This window comes from Stegodyphus dumicola, chromosome 1 (assembly GCF_044657685.1).
Source record: "Stegodyphus dumicola isolate Sdum_Otavi_A_Nest chromosome 1, ASM4465768v1".
In the NCBI taxonomy this organism is placed as follows: Eukaryota; Metazoa; Arthropoda; class Arachnida; order Araneae; family Eresidae; genus Stegodyphus; species Stegodyphus dumicola.
Genome location: NC_140768.1, coordinates 239,932,402 through 239,948,185, shown reverse-complemented (window position 1 = coordinate 239,948,185; position 15,784 = coordinate 239,932,402). Strand labels below are relative to the sequence as shown.

At 31.4% G+C, this 15,784-nt stretch overlaps 1 protein-coding gene across 1 annotated transcript in view; it reads left to right on the top strand.

The window, feature by feature from the left end:
* Positions 1-7,205: 7,205 nt before the first annotated feature.
* LOC118193378 (synaptotagmin-5-like) overlaps positions 7,206-15,784 on the top strand; it is a 677,594-nt gene continuing 669,015 nt past the window's right edge. The window contains exon 1 of the mRNA XM_085826718.1: positions 7,206-7,923. The gene's annotated coding sequence lies outside the window, so the exon portion shown is untranslated. The remainder of the gene's footprint in view (positions 7,924-15,784) is intronic.

Here is a 15,784-nt window from a genome sequence, read left to right as displayed (position 1 = left end):
CGAATTTCGACCTGTTATCCAAGCTAGTCTTAGATTAAATATCCTGCAGGAGCTCCATGGCAGCCCTTTAGCTTCTCATGCTGGTATTCGAAAAACTATCCAACGCGTACGCGAGGCAGTCTACTTTCCTGAACTGCAAAAGTTAACAAGGGCGTATGTCCAGTCCTGCCCAACATGTCAAGCAGTTAATTATATTAATTTCCGCCCGGCCGGGTTTCTAAATAGTATTAAATCCGAATTTCCAAATGAAATAATTGGCATCGATTTATTGGGCCCTTTCCCAAAAAGTCAGTTAAATAAAAGTCGCTATCTCCTTGTTATGGTTGATCATTTTAGTAAATGGACCGAAATTGTTCCCTTAAAACGAGCCTCCGCGAAATTAGTTACCGATTCTATTTTAAATAAATATATTTTAAAATACGGGGCGCCCCTAAAATTTATATCGGATAATGGTCCTCAATTTGTAAGTAATATATTTGAAGACATGTGCTAAAAACTGGGCATACGTCATTTAAAAATGGTCCCGTATCGGCCGCAATCAAATATAGCGGAACGGGTCAATAGAAATAGAGTGAAAATTATCCGTAGTTATGTTAAAAATTTTCATAAAACCTGGGATAACTATGTCAATGAATTAGCTTTCGCCCTTAGGACCGCAAAACATGATACAACTGGCAAAACTCCTGCTGAGTTATTTTTAGGCAGAAAGATTATAACGCCGTTAGATAAATTATTTTATGTGCAACAAAGAGCCCCAGAATTTAAAATGGGTGATATAGAAAAACTAATTAAAGAAGCAAAAAAGAATACGGAAGTAGCACAGAGAAAACAAAAGCTGTATTACGACTTGAAACGACGGGGAGTAACTTATAAAGTAGGGGATGAAGTATTAAAAATTAAGCATTCACTTTCTTCAGCACCAGAAGATAAAACTGCCAAATTTTTTCCACGATTTGAAGGACCATATGTCATAGAAAAAATAACTCACGCTGTAGTAGTGTTAAAAGCCAGAAATGGTGAAACCTGCTCCGCAAACATTGATCAAATCAAACCCTACTATGATCGTAATAAAATGCAAATTTTGAAAGATCTTTTGCAGGATCCGGCACGGCAGACACCGCAGGCACAAGCTCCAGAGGTGGAACAACGACAAGTACAAGGGCAAGCCATTAAGAGGCAGGAGCAATTGAAAAGAAAGTTTCCCCGCGGGAAAATTGAAGGTAACAAGAAAAAGAAGCCTTTCCACCGTCCAGAAAAGAGAGCTCACGAACACCCCCAGAATGAACAAGGGAGAAGGACGACGAATGCAAAGAAAGCCAGGAGAAATGACGGCAACTATAACCCGGCTCTAAAACGGAAGATCTACTCATCCGACAGGACTCTCCGCAGCAAATGTCGCCGAATTGCGGAAGGGCCACCAGCGGCGGAGGGAAAGTTACAAGGAAAATTTGAACGGCCAGCAACGTGGTCCAAGCAGGAACACGACAGAAGTTTCCCGGTTCCGCCAAGACCAGCTGCCATCAAACGGCCAAGACCACAGGCAGAGGCGAAAAAGAAGGTATTCAAGGGTGACCGAACTGGTAAAAAAAGAAAGCTTCTAGAGGAAGGCACTGAAGGGCGAGCCCGCACACGAAGGAGGATAAATCAAACAACAAACTACGCTACTTTCCAGGACTGGGCTCAGAAAAGAATGTCGAATATCACAAATATAAATAAAATTTTATGTTACTTTGCAAACTTAAGTTAATCTTTCATTCTTACTGCAAGTGGCAGATTTCAAGAAGTTTTACCTCATGCGAGGTCTACCTTTATCGCCAAAAGGGCGAGAAATGAGTTGTTACCGATTTTGGTATTATGTTTTTCAATTACTCGCGTGTAAAACTAAAGTTGATGTATAATAGCGATGTGTAAAGACTTAAATATTGTAAAAGTTATTGTATAAATTTTATTTAAAACATTCTGGCAAGAAAGAAGTTTTAGTCTGAAAGACGTTTTGAAATGTAGTATTTCAATGTAGAAAAACTGGCACTTGCTTTGAAAAGAATAGAAGTTAACAATGTACTACTAATGTATGTTGTCAAATGCGTAAAATTAACGGCATGTTAATATGTTCTTATATACAATGTGAACTGTTATTTCAAATGTTAAGAAATACCGTGATATGGTAAAAGTGAAAGTAATGTTAAAATTTTTTTTTTATTCGTGTGACTGTAAAAAGAATAAATCATGGTGAATATGTGTTAAAGGTTGAATGAATGTAGTTAGGCTCTCTGACGCTACACTTCAGAGTTAGCCACTTTCAGAATAGTACCTCAGGGTTTAGAGTTGAAGTTAGGGTGTGTTACGAGGTCTTGGTATGTTGAATTTTTAACACGTTAGTGCTTTGATTGTAGGAGGAAGTGTTGAACATGTAGACATAAACATATTCGTGTTTGGTGTTCTTTTACAACACATGTTAGAGAGCACGGGGAGAGATAATTAAAATAGTCATGAATGAAATAAGAATGTTAAGAGAAATATAATTATACATGTTACTTGCCATTTCATTGTGTAACATTTCATTAAACTAGTTTTCCTTCCAGAGATCTGGAAGGAACCAGATTTGAATAAAAGCTCTTGTTTAGATGCAGTACAGATGAAACAATTGCGTGTCCTGGGAGCTGCTATTGTAAAAACACATTTCTTTCTTTTAAATTTCTAGTTTCTAGCGAAAAATGTTTGTAAAAGATTGGCCTCGCGTTAGATTCTAGAGCTAAAAGTTTTCAACAAGGTCGTTTTAGACCTCAGTTTCAAACTAATTAACTCTGGCGGGAAGTATGTAAGGATCTTAAGTTTTACTAACGTTTATTTTATTTTAAATCTTTACTATCACTTCTTATTTTCTACTTCCGGCCAGAATTATAAGCGTATTTATGCAAAGTTTGTCTGGCGAAAGCCAAGTACTTAAGTTGTGGCTTTTTGCCAAGCGAAAGAGAGGAAGCAGTTAGTCGGAGCAGGCCGCTTACCTTAGAAGTTTTACTCAGTTGCTGGTTGCCTTCCAGGCCAGAGGTTTAATCCTCTTGATATTTTTTAAACGTATTGTAGTGTTCACAGTTCTCTGTACTACATACGGCTTCCTGTTAATATAAGGCCAATCTTCCACGTTTATTATTTTAAAGTTAAATTAGAGTTTAGTTTTATTTTTATATTTTTACGTTTAGACCACAAGTAGTGGGTCTTTGTATTCCGAAGTACGGAAGTTATTGTAAATAGAGAAAAATAAAGGGTTTGGTATACCCTTCTTGTGTATCCTGTCTACTTCCCACAGTTATTGAACATAGCTTTAGTAAGCTCTCTGTTCCGAGTCAGGTCCTTGCATGTTCCCGAAGAAAGTAAGACGAAACATTGAACCTGATAATATTAGCAACGGAAACTAGCTTATATTCACCTTACATTTGGGAAAAATCAAGGAAAAATGGCATTGAGTCAACCGACTAGCTAATTTCTGAACTCGAATCGAACTACCAATATTCAGTAATTTTTTACACTCAAGTGTTATGAAATAAATAAATACAGAATACATTAATATGTTTTAATATAATATCTAATTATATGTTGTAAGATGCAATAGCTAGAGATAATATTGATAAATTAAATAAATAATTATTTAAACCCAATACGTATTGAATTTAAAGTAAGGAGGTGGGAAAAAGTGGAAAAATGCAATAAATCACTATGAAAATAATATAAAATAAACGTATCCAACATTGTAAATCATCGGTTGTATACAGGGCAGAGAAAAAGTGCTAAAGACATGAATTGAAAATTCATAAAAGCAGAACAGCTTTTTTCTGAACTAATAAGGACGCAATATTTTTAAATTTTAAATCTTCAATAAATCCTAAAAAACTACAAAACCATTTTTGTAAAACGTTCTGTGTCTTCATAAGTCCAGCCGTTAAAGGCTGAAATGAGAAGGGCGTTTTGTTCAAATTCTTACACATCCCAAATCCATTCAGATCTAAATATTTGTTGGAAAAGCGTCAAAGTTTTCCATCTTATTTAAATAAACAAATTCAAAGCAAGTCGATATAAAATTTTTTTAAACAAATACACATATCGCGCACAAAAATAGAAAACGCAGTAGAAATAGAAAAAACAAATATGTGTGTACTTTATAATTAGGTTATTTGCATTGCAAAGTTTCTTAAATCCAGTAAATAGAGTTAAATATGGAGTCCAAAATTACATCTAATAAATAAATTTGCTTAAGATAAGTAAGGTCATAAAGGAAAAATAGAATCTCTGTCTGTATTAAATGCATGTCGAAGTACTGAGCTGAGCTAACCCTAGCATATGCTACGTTGCAAAATAATTTCAAGTGCAACTGATGCATAAAGTATTTTTAAGCAAAAGCAGTCTTTTAAGCTAAAATGATATTTAATGATGGGCATTACTTAAATTTAATGTCGTAAGTAAGGAAAATTGTTAGTTTACACTTAATTTGCAGCAGTTCAGAAAGCAAATCGCAAACTTCAGGCAAGTCATCCGCCAAAAGTTGAGACAGATTCGTTAAATGGACGTAGAAGTATTTTATAATCGCAAGGAGTAATGGTTGTATTTAATATTCAAGAATAAATTTTCTTTAGTGAGTATAATCTTTAACTTAGTGAAGCATGTAACTTTAGTGGCTTAAGAACTTAAATAAGTTAACTTTTAATATGTAGCAGTTAAGACTAATCTAGCAGTTCCGTCCGACGATTCAATCTTAATGTGTAGTCTTAAGAAATAATAAAGCAAGAAAACGAAGTAAGTTTTGTTACTTATTACAAACTTTCACTCAAGAAAGCTGGCTTGAGACTGAAAAGATGAAGCAGACATGTTTTGTTAATAAAAGAATGAGATTATTAAACAGTCTAATCAAAATTATTACAACTGTAATATTTTTGATAAAAATGTCTAATTGAACTGAGTTATTACATGCAACCAGTTCCAACTAATTAGTTCAGATGCAACCTATCACGATAAACAGCAGCTTAACAGTGAAAAAATTAAATTTCAACTGTAATTTAGCAAGGTTTTTCTTAATAAATTTATGTGTAATTTTTTATTTTTTCATTAATAATTTTATTCTTTTGAAAAATCTTGTCATCGATATACCTGAAGATAAATTTGAAAAGCTCTGGTTTTTGGTAACTGTTGATAAAATTAAATTCCTTAAAAAAGAGGAAAATATTACGAATGCAACAGAATAATTCGTAACTGGATGGCATTAGTTGGTAGATATATTTTATCTTGATATTTTAATATAGTTCCAAAGCTGCGCTGAAGCGTGCATTTTAGATATGCGTTTAATATTTCGAAATTATTTAATTCTTTAATGTTTGGAAAGAGTTTCTAAAATTCAATCAAACTACCATAAATTTCATTGCGCATCAAGTTGGCATTTTTTTATTTTATTATTTATCCTTTTAAACATATAACTTTTTCATCGTAGCTGAGTATTTTCCATAGGCTTCTGGCATTCCTAGATTTAGAAATTAAGCTGTGGTACTACATATTTAAATCTGTTTGTTATTTACATAACATTGTTGAATCATATGAAAAAAATGTTTTCGAAATTTAATAGTAATAAGCATTTTTAGTACTAGGTAAACAACTGAATTATTGAACGGAGAACCTTTATTTTCAATGCAACAAATATATAATATAATGTAGATTTAAAGTATCATACGGCTTAGGATGCAACACTGACTCCATACCTACAGAATACAACACATTTTAGTGAGTGATATAACAAATATCCTGCTGCCATGTCTGTACCCGCGTCTCTGAATATTAAGAGAAAATATGCGTTATGCTTTATACGTTGTTGAGTTTTGGAATGAAATAATAAAGACAATAGTGCGCAATATAGTGGAAATATTGTAGTTCAAACATGTTCAATACTGTCTCTCAGCGCATGCGCAGCCTCATGTTGGGGCCGATGAAGCGAAATATGCAGAATAGAAATGGTCATTAAAAATCTTAATTGCATTTCAAAGTTACAGGAAACCTCTCATTATAAACCACCTTGATAGCTATAATTTTGATAGTAAAAAGGTCATCGTTAACAATGCAATGGCCAGAAAACATTTTAACTTGCCTTCATTTCCCTGCTCATACACTTTCTTCAAAAACTTGTATTCAATTATTTCTCATTATTAACTTGCTAACACTGATTCCCTGCTCTTTGAATTAATATTTATTGCAACAAACGCTTAAAAATAATATTAATGAGGTTTAGAAGCTATTTCTGCAGATTCATTAGGTTTGTCAATGCAGAAAATATCAAAACAGAGCAATGTTCTCTCCGAGATTCTAATTCCGGGCCCTCCGATTGCTTTTTTAATTACATAACGAAGGCATGCAGTAAGGTGGAAGGAAATTTCTTGGAATTGATGTAATATTAGTGCTAGGAAAATGAACAATTCTTATTTCTATCAGCTTATGACAGAATGCTATTCTGTTAAATTTAAGAATTAATGCATTCCCATGTTTCTCGCTCGAATTTTGCGGATTAAATTGGAATGTCAGAATATTACTTTCAAAAGTATAACTCTATAATACAGTATATTTTTCGTAATTTTACTTAGTCGAAGAATTGCAATGTATTGTTGCCTACAGAATACTTTAATTACTTAATAAATTCTGGCAATGCCTTTCTTGCACAATTTGTCTGTTAAACTTAAAAGTAATTGTTACATTCCTGCTTTACATAATGTTCGTTACAATTTCTATTCCTGTTTTACATAATGTTCGTTACCATTTCTATTCCTGTTTTACGCAATGATACGTTTTATATAGCCGCAGTAAGTTTTGGAATGTCACAGTTCTGGTTATATTGCTATCCACTGAACGAAATTCTTTACCTTACCCCAAATTCTTTCAATTTTAAAAGGACAAATGCAAAGATAAATATAATCGTAGAATTTCAGTCGCCTCTTTAAAGATTTTATGCGTATGCGTGAAAGGAGAAACCGTGCGATTTATAAAGATCTTCCTTTCCTACGAAGCACGAATTCTTTTCGTGAAAACAATACGAATAACCACTTACCATCCCTCTTATTTCGCCCACCTGACAGACAAGCCACGCATGCGCGCTAGTTCCTCCTACAGAAGAGCAAACTCCACTGCTAGTCTCCTATCATCATCACAGTCTACACGGATGGACAAAGTAATAAGGAGGTCCTGATTTTTTATCTCCAATTTCTGGAAAAATTTTGTCTGACTCTGTTTGTACGGGATAGCTTCCGTAGCATCTGTTTGCCATAACACTATTGCATCTGTCTAGACGAAAAAGTTTTCTTTCTTTTGTTGTTCTCGTAGTAGCACCATAGAATTAGTTTCAACTACTTTTTCTCGTGATTCTTAAGTTTTGGCAACTTTAGCAAAAAATAATAAACTTTCGCAAATCTTATCGGAGTGTAATTTATAATCGCAGAGTGAAATTTATTAATGGTAGAGAAGAATCGTCGAAAACTGTTATTTTGTGGAACATATTGCAATGATTCTTTATATGGGCCGATAGTTTTTAAGAGTTTTTTCCTTCTACTAAGCTTGATTACTATAAACTGATTTTTTATTCATATCCTATAATCTGAATGTATTGATTTTATCTCATCACATTATCAAATCAATCATCTTTAGAAAAGCTTCATTAAAAACTGTGATTTCTTGGGTTTTTAATCTATCTAATATATCTCTTCGCATAACTAAAGAAAAATAACAGAAGACTTTATTAACTCGTAAATACGCAGAGAAGCGTTTTATATTTTTAACTGTTTTCGCTTTCTGTGAACTTACTTTGGTACGTCTTTAGCATTCTGACGTTCTAAGCCCCGTGCACTTTGTATTGAAGAAAAAGAAAAGATTAAAGAAAAAGATTGAAGAAAAAGGATTAAAGTAAGTACCTTTTTAACTTATTAAAGTATAAATTCATTGAACTAATTACGTAAATGTAAGAAAAGTATTATTTCATAATAAATGTTAATTGTGTCATCATAAATTATAATAATGGTTCTAATATTTATTTTTTATCGTTAGTTTCATAATAACGTTTAATATTTCCATCTGAATAAATTTTGAGAATTTAATAAATGTAATAAAATATGAAAAAAATTATTTTTGAAAACTATATTAAATGAAGAATTTATAACATACAGAATATTGTTGAGGACAGAAAGCTTTGTTTTCTATAAAAATAATAAGTAATAAATGAAGCTGTATTATTTCAATATATAAAAAAACAATAAAATACTGCAATATTGAAAAAGCTTATGCAGAAATAAAAATTCTGAGACGGTATTGTATACTAATGCTGATCTGTATTAAAACGTAATATATGATTTTTTAAAATTTTAATTAACACAATTGCATCAGTAAGCATGATAGTTATTGCGTGTGGAACAATCAGTATAGGAGAGCACTAAAACTATTTAGTTCAATTAACACTATGGAAACTATTAGTATTATTGCCTTTCATCTCAGTTAAATGTATAACGTATTGCGTCATATACATTTATTGCAATAAGATGTATATAACTAGGCTTTCATGTGAAAGTTAAAATTAAATACAAAATTTGAAATGCTTCTTTTTTTTAAAAGATAGCATCTAGTTTGCATTATTCTAAAACTGAGAATATGTATAATTTGTGTTTTCAACAAAATGAAAGTAACTTTTTTTTTATTGTATTCAACTCAAAAATAAAAAATACATATATATGTATATTCTCTGAGATGCAAGTACAAACAAATCTGATGTGTACACCACATGACGTCCTTGTACGGAATATTAAATTATACGCATTTTTTCTTGCATTTAATTTAAACTTATTGGATTGAATTAAATATACTTCGCCGACAGCGCATAAACCACAATAGAATAAATACATTCTTTAAAATTCACTCTAGTATTTGTTTACCATAGCGATACTCCGGCGCTAGATTCACTTAACAGTATTATATTTCGTTCATATTATAACTCATAATGCACAAAATTTATATCATTTAAAGAATGGAATTATCTAATCGTTGCTACATGTTCTATTCAAATACTATAATAAAGCTAGAATGATGTATAAAAGAAATTAAGCAAACAAAACAAAAAAGAAACAGTTTTTCACAGACGATTGAGTATTTCTCATTCAATTAATTCAGTTCTCACTTCGCGAGAAGGCAAAAATACATAAAAACTCAAAATATCTATATTAAAAATTACGGAGTAAATCTTAAACACATATTTCCTCGAAAAAATCCCAGAAAGGATTAAGCATGATTTAATTGGCAATAATAAATGAAGGCGTTATCTGTGTTGTTGCCCAGCTAAGTTTCTCTAGATTGGCAACAAATCCACTAGTCTGCTGTTTGAAATGTAAACAATCAATGGGGACCATAAAAAGGGCTTATCAGCACTTAAACAACTTTAAAATTGTTGATAATTCCACAAATATTGCATACAGATTTACTAAAGACATAAAAACCTTAACCGGAAGATAAAAACAACATAATTCAATTGTTTTTAAAGAAAAAAATGTACAATTTGCAAACATATAAGAGTAAAGAAACTGAGATCACTGAGACGGGTAACAGAGTGGATATATATATATATATATATAAATATATTTATATACGTTTGGTGCGGCCGATTGCAACCAAAATACGAGGTGCACATCTACATGTTATAGCAGTCGTATATACAAAATTTCAACGTTCTGAGGCTACTCGTTTTTGGGTTGTGCGAGATACGTACGTACGTGCATACGTTCGTACAGACGCCACGAAAAATTCTCTTCAGAATTAATTTTAAAACAGTTTTATAATTTTTTTGGATGAAACGAGTCTTTTATTCTGTCCTTACGTACAGATATCACGCAATAACGTCGTTAAATTGCATTCGATAGGGTCAAAATGGATATTTTAGTTGAAATATGCTGCCTGAAACTTTTCGCGATTACAATGCTTCCTTTTTACTTCGTACAAGGAAGTAAAAATACACGGAAAACCTTAATTCGACTTTTGACGAAAGTGTTAAACTTGGAGCGTCGATGTCGTACATTACTGGCTTTATAGTATCAAGAATAAAACAAATAGTTTTGACAGAGGTAAAATTAATTTTAAATAATGACGAGTGTAGTAATATACTAAAGTTATTATAATTATTATTTAAATTACTATATATTCAAATATTTTCGAAGCTTTACAAGATATATCCTTTCTGTTAAACTTCGAAGTATCCACTTAAAATTTTCAAAAACTATTTAACGGTAGAGCTTCAATCTTTAGCGAAAGCCTAAAGAAAGAACCATCAGTTTGTTGGATTTAAAATTCTGCTTTGGCATAGCACTGCTATGATCCTGATTGTTTTCTTAATACTATCCTGAATGTAAGTTAAAATGAGTAACAAAGTTTATCAAATTTGAATCTTTTTTCACGCAGTTTTGGAAAGAAAAGAGTAAACTTTATAAAAAGAAAATTAAATAAAAAATTCTTTTCTCTAGCTAATAAAAGTATTTTTTACAAATGTAATATTACCGAAAATATCAAGCTCCTAAATACTATATTTGTTTTAATTTAAGTACACCTAGGAATAAAGCGGAGTTAAAAGTTTTAAGACCGTTAAAAGCCATCCATTAAAAATAAGCACTGCTTAGAACACTAAAAAAAAAATTACATTAAGTTAGGTATTTCATGACTGCATTAGAATTTTGGCAAATCCTGGTGTATGGTACATTTACAACTATAAAACATATATAAATCTATATTTGTTCATTTTTAATGCCAAATGATATTAATATATTATATACAGTGTAAAGAGTTATATTAAGTAGCAATAGTATGTCATATGGGTTACAGCCGAAAACATCACGGATGAAAACGTCGTGGAGGAAACATCGCAAGGCGAAAACGTCGTGGTACAAAACATTGTAGGAGAAAATAAAGAAAAGGGAAAACATTGCAGTTCTAAAACATCGTGGTACAAAATATCGTCGAAAATAAAGCGGTTCAAAAACTTCGCAGTTTAACAACATCGTCGTCGAAAATATCGTGGTAAAAAATAAAGTATAATGATTTGTGAGTGCAAGATGGAAAGAAGGATAATTTTTACTTTCACATTTTTATTAACTAATTATTTTTTAAGAAGACAGAACAAGAAATTTAAACAAAACAAGAAATGTTTTCCAGTATAAGAGTATCAGAACAGCAAAAGTGAAGAAAATAATCTCATAATTAGCAATTTTTTATAGATACGGTCATCTAGTTATTTATCTTTCAGATTCTATTCCTTATTAGATTATACGTTTCATGAAAAATTACCAGTAAAACTTTATAAAAAATTATTTATTAATGACCTTTGTTAATTAACTATGTCAGTTTAAAATTCTATTAAGTGCTATAAGTTGCATTAATTTTTCTATGCATATGTTTCCATTTTATATTTTTAGCAAATATTTATTACTTAACAAAAATATGAAAGTAAAATTTGTCCTTCTTTCCATCTTGCTCTCACAAATGATTATGCGAATATATCCATTTACTATTATTAAAGACTGGAAAACGTGCATGTCAGCGATGTTATAGTCATGCGAATGATTTGTAGGTACTTTATTTTTTTTTCCACGATATTTTTGACGACGATTTTTTTAAACTGCGAAGTTTTAGAACCGCTTTATTCTCTACGACGATATTTTGTACCACGATGTTTTAAAACTGCGATGTATGCTCTTTGTTTTATTTTCTCCCATGATGTTTTGTAGCACGACGTTTTCGCCTTGCGTTGTTTTCTCCATGACGTTTTCGTCCGCGTTGTTTTTGCCGCGATGTTTCCGGCGGACACCGTCATATGCTATTGACCTGTAATAATTGTCATGTTTTAGATTAGCATGCAATAAAGTAATACAATATTGAAGTAGCTATAAAAAGACGAATTATTATTAAAACAGATTACGTAAATTTCAGATGCACATAAACGCACACCAGAATTGAAAATACGTTTTACTTTATTTGTACATTACTTAACAGAAATTTCTGTATTCTTATCAACGTTTTCGTAAAAATGCAGTTTTTAAACTATCACAGTAATCTATAAAAGCATAGGTCTATGTTCATGTCAAATCGAAAGTTAATAAAACAATAAATTATACTTTCTAGTTTTAATGTAAAGTCTTAGTACATCTGCAAAACGCTTTTCATGTTCATGAAATTGTTTGATTCCTTCGTAGAACTTATTTTTTAATCTCTATTATCAATTTCTGAATCTTTTCAATGCTATTAAATAATGTACTTTGAGGTAAGTAGAAAAAATAATCTGCAGGTGGTAAATTGGATGAACAAGGAAAGTGCGACACTCTTTTGGTATAAGATGCTTGACGAGAATGGAATTGTGCGACAGTGCATTGTCATCCAACTGAAATCAGATATTCGATTGAGAATTTTTAGGTCTTATGTTGTACCAGGTGTTTCCCATTTGTCGCAGGATTATGCTTGCTTTATGGAAAGTATTATATTTCATCTCCTGTCACAAATTGTGTAATTAACTGTCATTAATGTTCTCTACATAATATTCATGGCATGCAGAAATTCAATCTTCTTTGTTTGCTGCTGTCGAAGCATGAAGAACAAAACAAAGATGCATTTTTCCCAGATCTTCCAGTGCAGGCTTTGTGAGCAGTGCCTCTACTAATATTAATCTCATCAACATCTCTTAATTACTCATGTTAATATCATTCGTAGGTATAAATAATGCTTTTTCAGCAACTGTCGAACTTTTCCGTATTCGTCTACGACTCAAAGGGCAACAGCTTCTGAGAAAACATCATTGCGTCATGTTCTCATCAACATCTTTGCGGCTATCACGAAATTGTCCGTCCTAGCGACAAATATTGGTCTTTGTTAATGTTTGATCCTCGTATGCTGTATTAATCATTTCAAGTCTTGAATTGTTTCCGCTCCCCCGAAACAGGAAAAAATATATTTCTTTTCTTTGCTCAGGTATCGGATTCAAGGCTCAGATATTTATTAGAACAAAGAAAACAATTAACTTCAAAGAAAATTCCTTCTGCAATCAGACGTATTTTATAAAAAACACACTGAGATGAAACAGAAATAAATGTTTTCAATTATCGTGCAGCAAGTTTCATGGAACTTGTTAAAACTTCCTAAAAGATCTAAAACACGTTTTATATAGCATGCACATTACTAATTCATTAAATGTGTTATATCATCAAGAAAGCCCTGGTCAAAACAAGTTGTTAATTCGTTCGTTTCCAGGTAATATGCGTAATTTCTGCAATGAGTCCTATACGTTTTCCATAACCCTTCATTCCGGAAGTGTAAAGGGTAATAAGAAGAATGTAATGCGTGTTTCAAAAAGAATATACGTATTTCGAAAGCATATATTTATTAAACTGTATGACATACGAATATGAAACTTTACACACATATGTACGAACCACTCAAGTTCAGATTACAGATGTTACAGATGCTCAATATGACCTCCGTCAGCGACACGAACAATATCACATCGATACTCAAATTCCTCCCATACTCGGTTAAGCATGTCTGTCATCACTGATGTTATGACAGTACGGATCCAGTTTTACACCTCTTCGAGGTTCTGTGGGAGTGGTGGTACATAAACGTTGTCTTTAATGAAACTCCACAAGAAGAAGTCACAGGGTGTCAAATCCGGTGAGCGTGGAGGCCAGATGAGGCATGCTAAGCGTGGCCTTCGAGATAACATGGCCTGGTTAGCTACGAGTGACGTCACGAAAGGCGTCCGATCCTTCCGTGACTTTCTTTGCTTCAGATTTGAATGCGAGCGTTTCGTTCGATGTTTAGAGTGTTTTGTTTTTAATAATGCATAATAATTAAATTTCCAGAGACTTGAAAACGTATATAAAAGGTCGTATATTCATTTGCAGTTAAGATTAATAACTTAATAAATATTATTTTTTAAGAAATATTCACGAAATTTTCTATGCCATGTTTTAGGTTATCTTGTGCATTTTTTTTTTTTTTACACTGTCTTGTAATAATTTGTTAGGATACACTCAAAAAAGAAAGTTTTGAAATAAATAAATAAAAAGGCTGTTATTTATTAACATAAAAGTGTCTTTACAGTTTGAGAAGGAGAGGAATGAAAGGAATGAAAAGATTTAGAAACATAAATAATTCAGTAACAAAAGTAAATATAATTTAGCAAATTAAAAGACATAAAAAAATAATTTTTCCTTAAAACTATAAATATTTCAGAGCTTCCAAACATTATGCAAATGTATTTTTAATTCATTTAAATTACTATCTAATAAAATGAACAGAAAAGCCACAGAAAAAATTTAAATCTCAAAACTTTGTAAATTAAATAAATTACAATTTTGCTGCAACATTATAGAAAACGAATAATTTTCGCATATTTATATGTATATTATATCTATAGCAATAATTCGCATATTTATATGTATATTATATCTATAGCAATAATTATAAGAATATTTACATCATTTAATAATATTTACATTATTAGTTATACGTAGATGCATAATAAATAATATATTTACAAATAAAAGCCATCCATATAATGTTTCACAAAAGCGTAAAATCAATAAATTTGCCAACGAAAACCTCAAAACAACTATACATAGAACAAACCATCATTTCTGTCTAATTAGCAAATACTGTGCAAGTTGTACTAGTATACTGAAGCAATAATTAATCGCAATTGATAATTCATTTTGAAAAATTATGAAGTATTATCAAATAATAAGGAAACAGCAAAAGGATTAATAAATTTAAATGTAAAAGATACATTATTGAAAATATATTTAAACTGCATCATATTTAGTATACTATTTTTAAAAAGTACTTTAGTATAATTGTTTAAACAAATATTTGAAATGGTACTCATTATTTTTTTTTAATCTGCTAGAAAAGGGAATTCCACACATTAAACAAGTTTCATGAACATCAAACATGTTAATGTTTTGTACATATATCTCGGTAAGTTTGACCAGTAAAGAATGCTGTCCAACTTTTTTACTGGTTATTCTTTACTTTCAACTGGAACAACTTTATCTCCTAGATAAACTGCTGTATCTATATGAAGCGATACAAAGATACTTTTCTCAATTTTAGGATATGAATGAAAACTGAGCAATAAAATATAAATACCAGCAGCAGATTTGTGTAAAATAAAATTTGAAGTATCTGAAATATTTAATTTATTTGGTAATATAGAAGAAAAATCCTCAAATGATGTTATTTTGTCCTTTCTCAAAAATTCATTAAAAATATGCTTCTCCATCTTAGCTCTTTTTTCCTCCCTGCTCATCCTCTGAGGGGTTGGACTTTCAGATAAGTATTTTGGACAACCAGAAAATATGCATGGGTAAGCATCATTATTTAATTTAGGATGCCCTCTACACATCTGAATAAAAGTACCTTCGTTTGTTGGTAAATAATCATATCGAATAATATCATCTTTTCGAAATGTTTTTCACAGACAACGCTGCGATCACTTGAAATAAAATTTTTCCTTGGAATGTTTTTGATCCATAAATCCCGTTTTACTGTATCTTTTGGAAATTTGAATACTGATTCATATTCATTAGTGCCATCGTAATTGGATTTGCATGCTGGAACGCAACATCGTGCAGGCATGATGAAGACAGCTCTACGTAGACGTCGATCGTTATTCTTGTTAACAAATAAGTTAACTAGTAATCTCAATTTAAAAACGAAAATATCCTTAACAACATTACTTAAATTT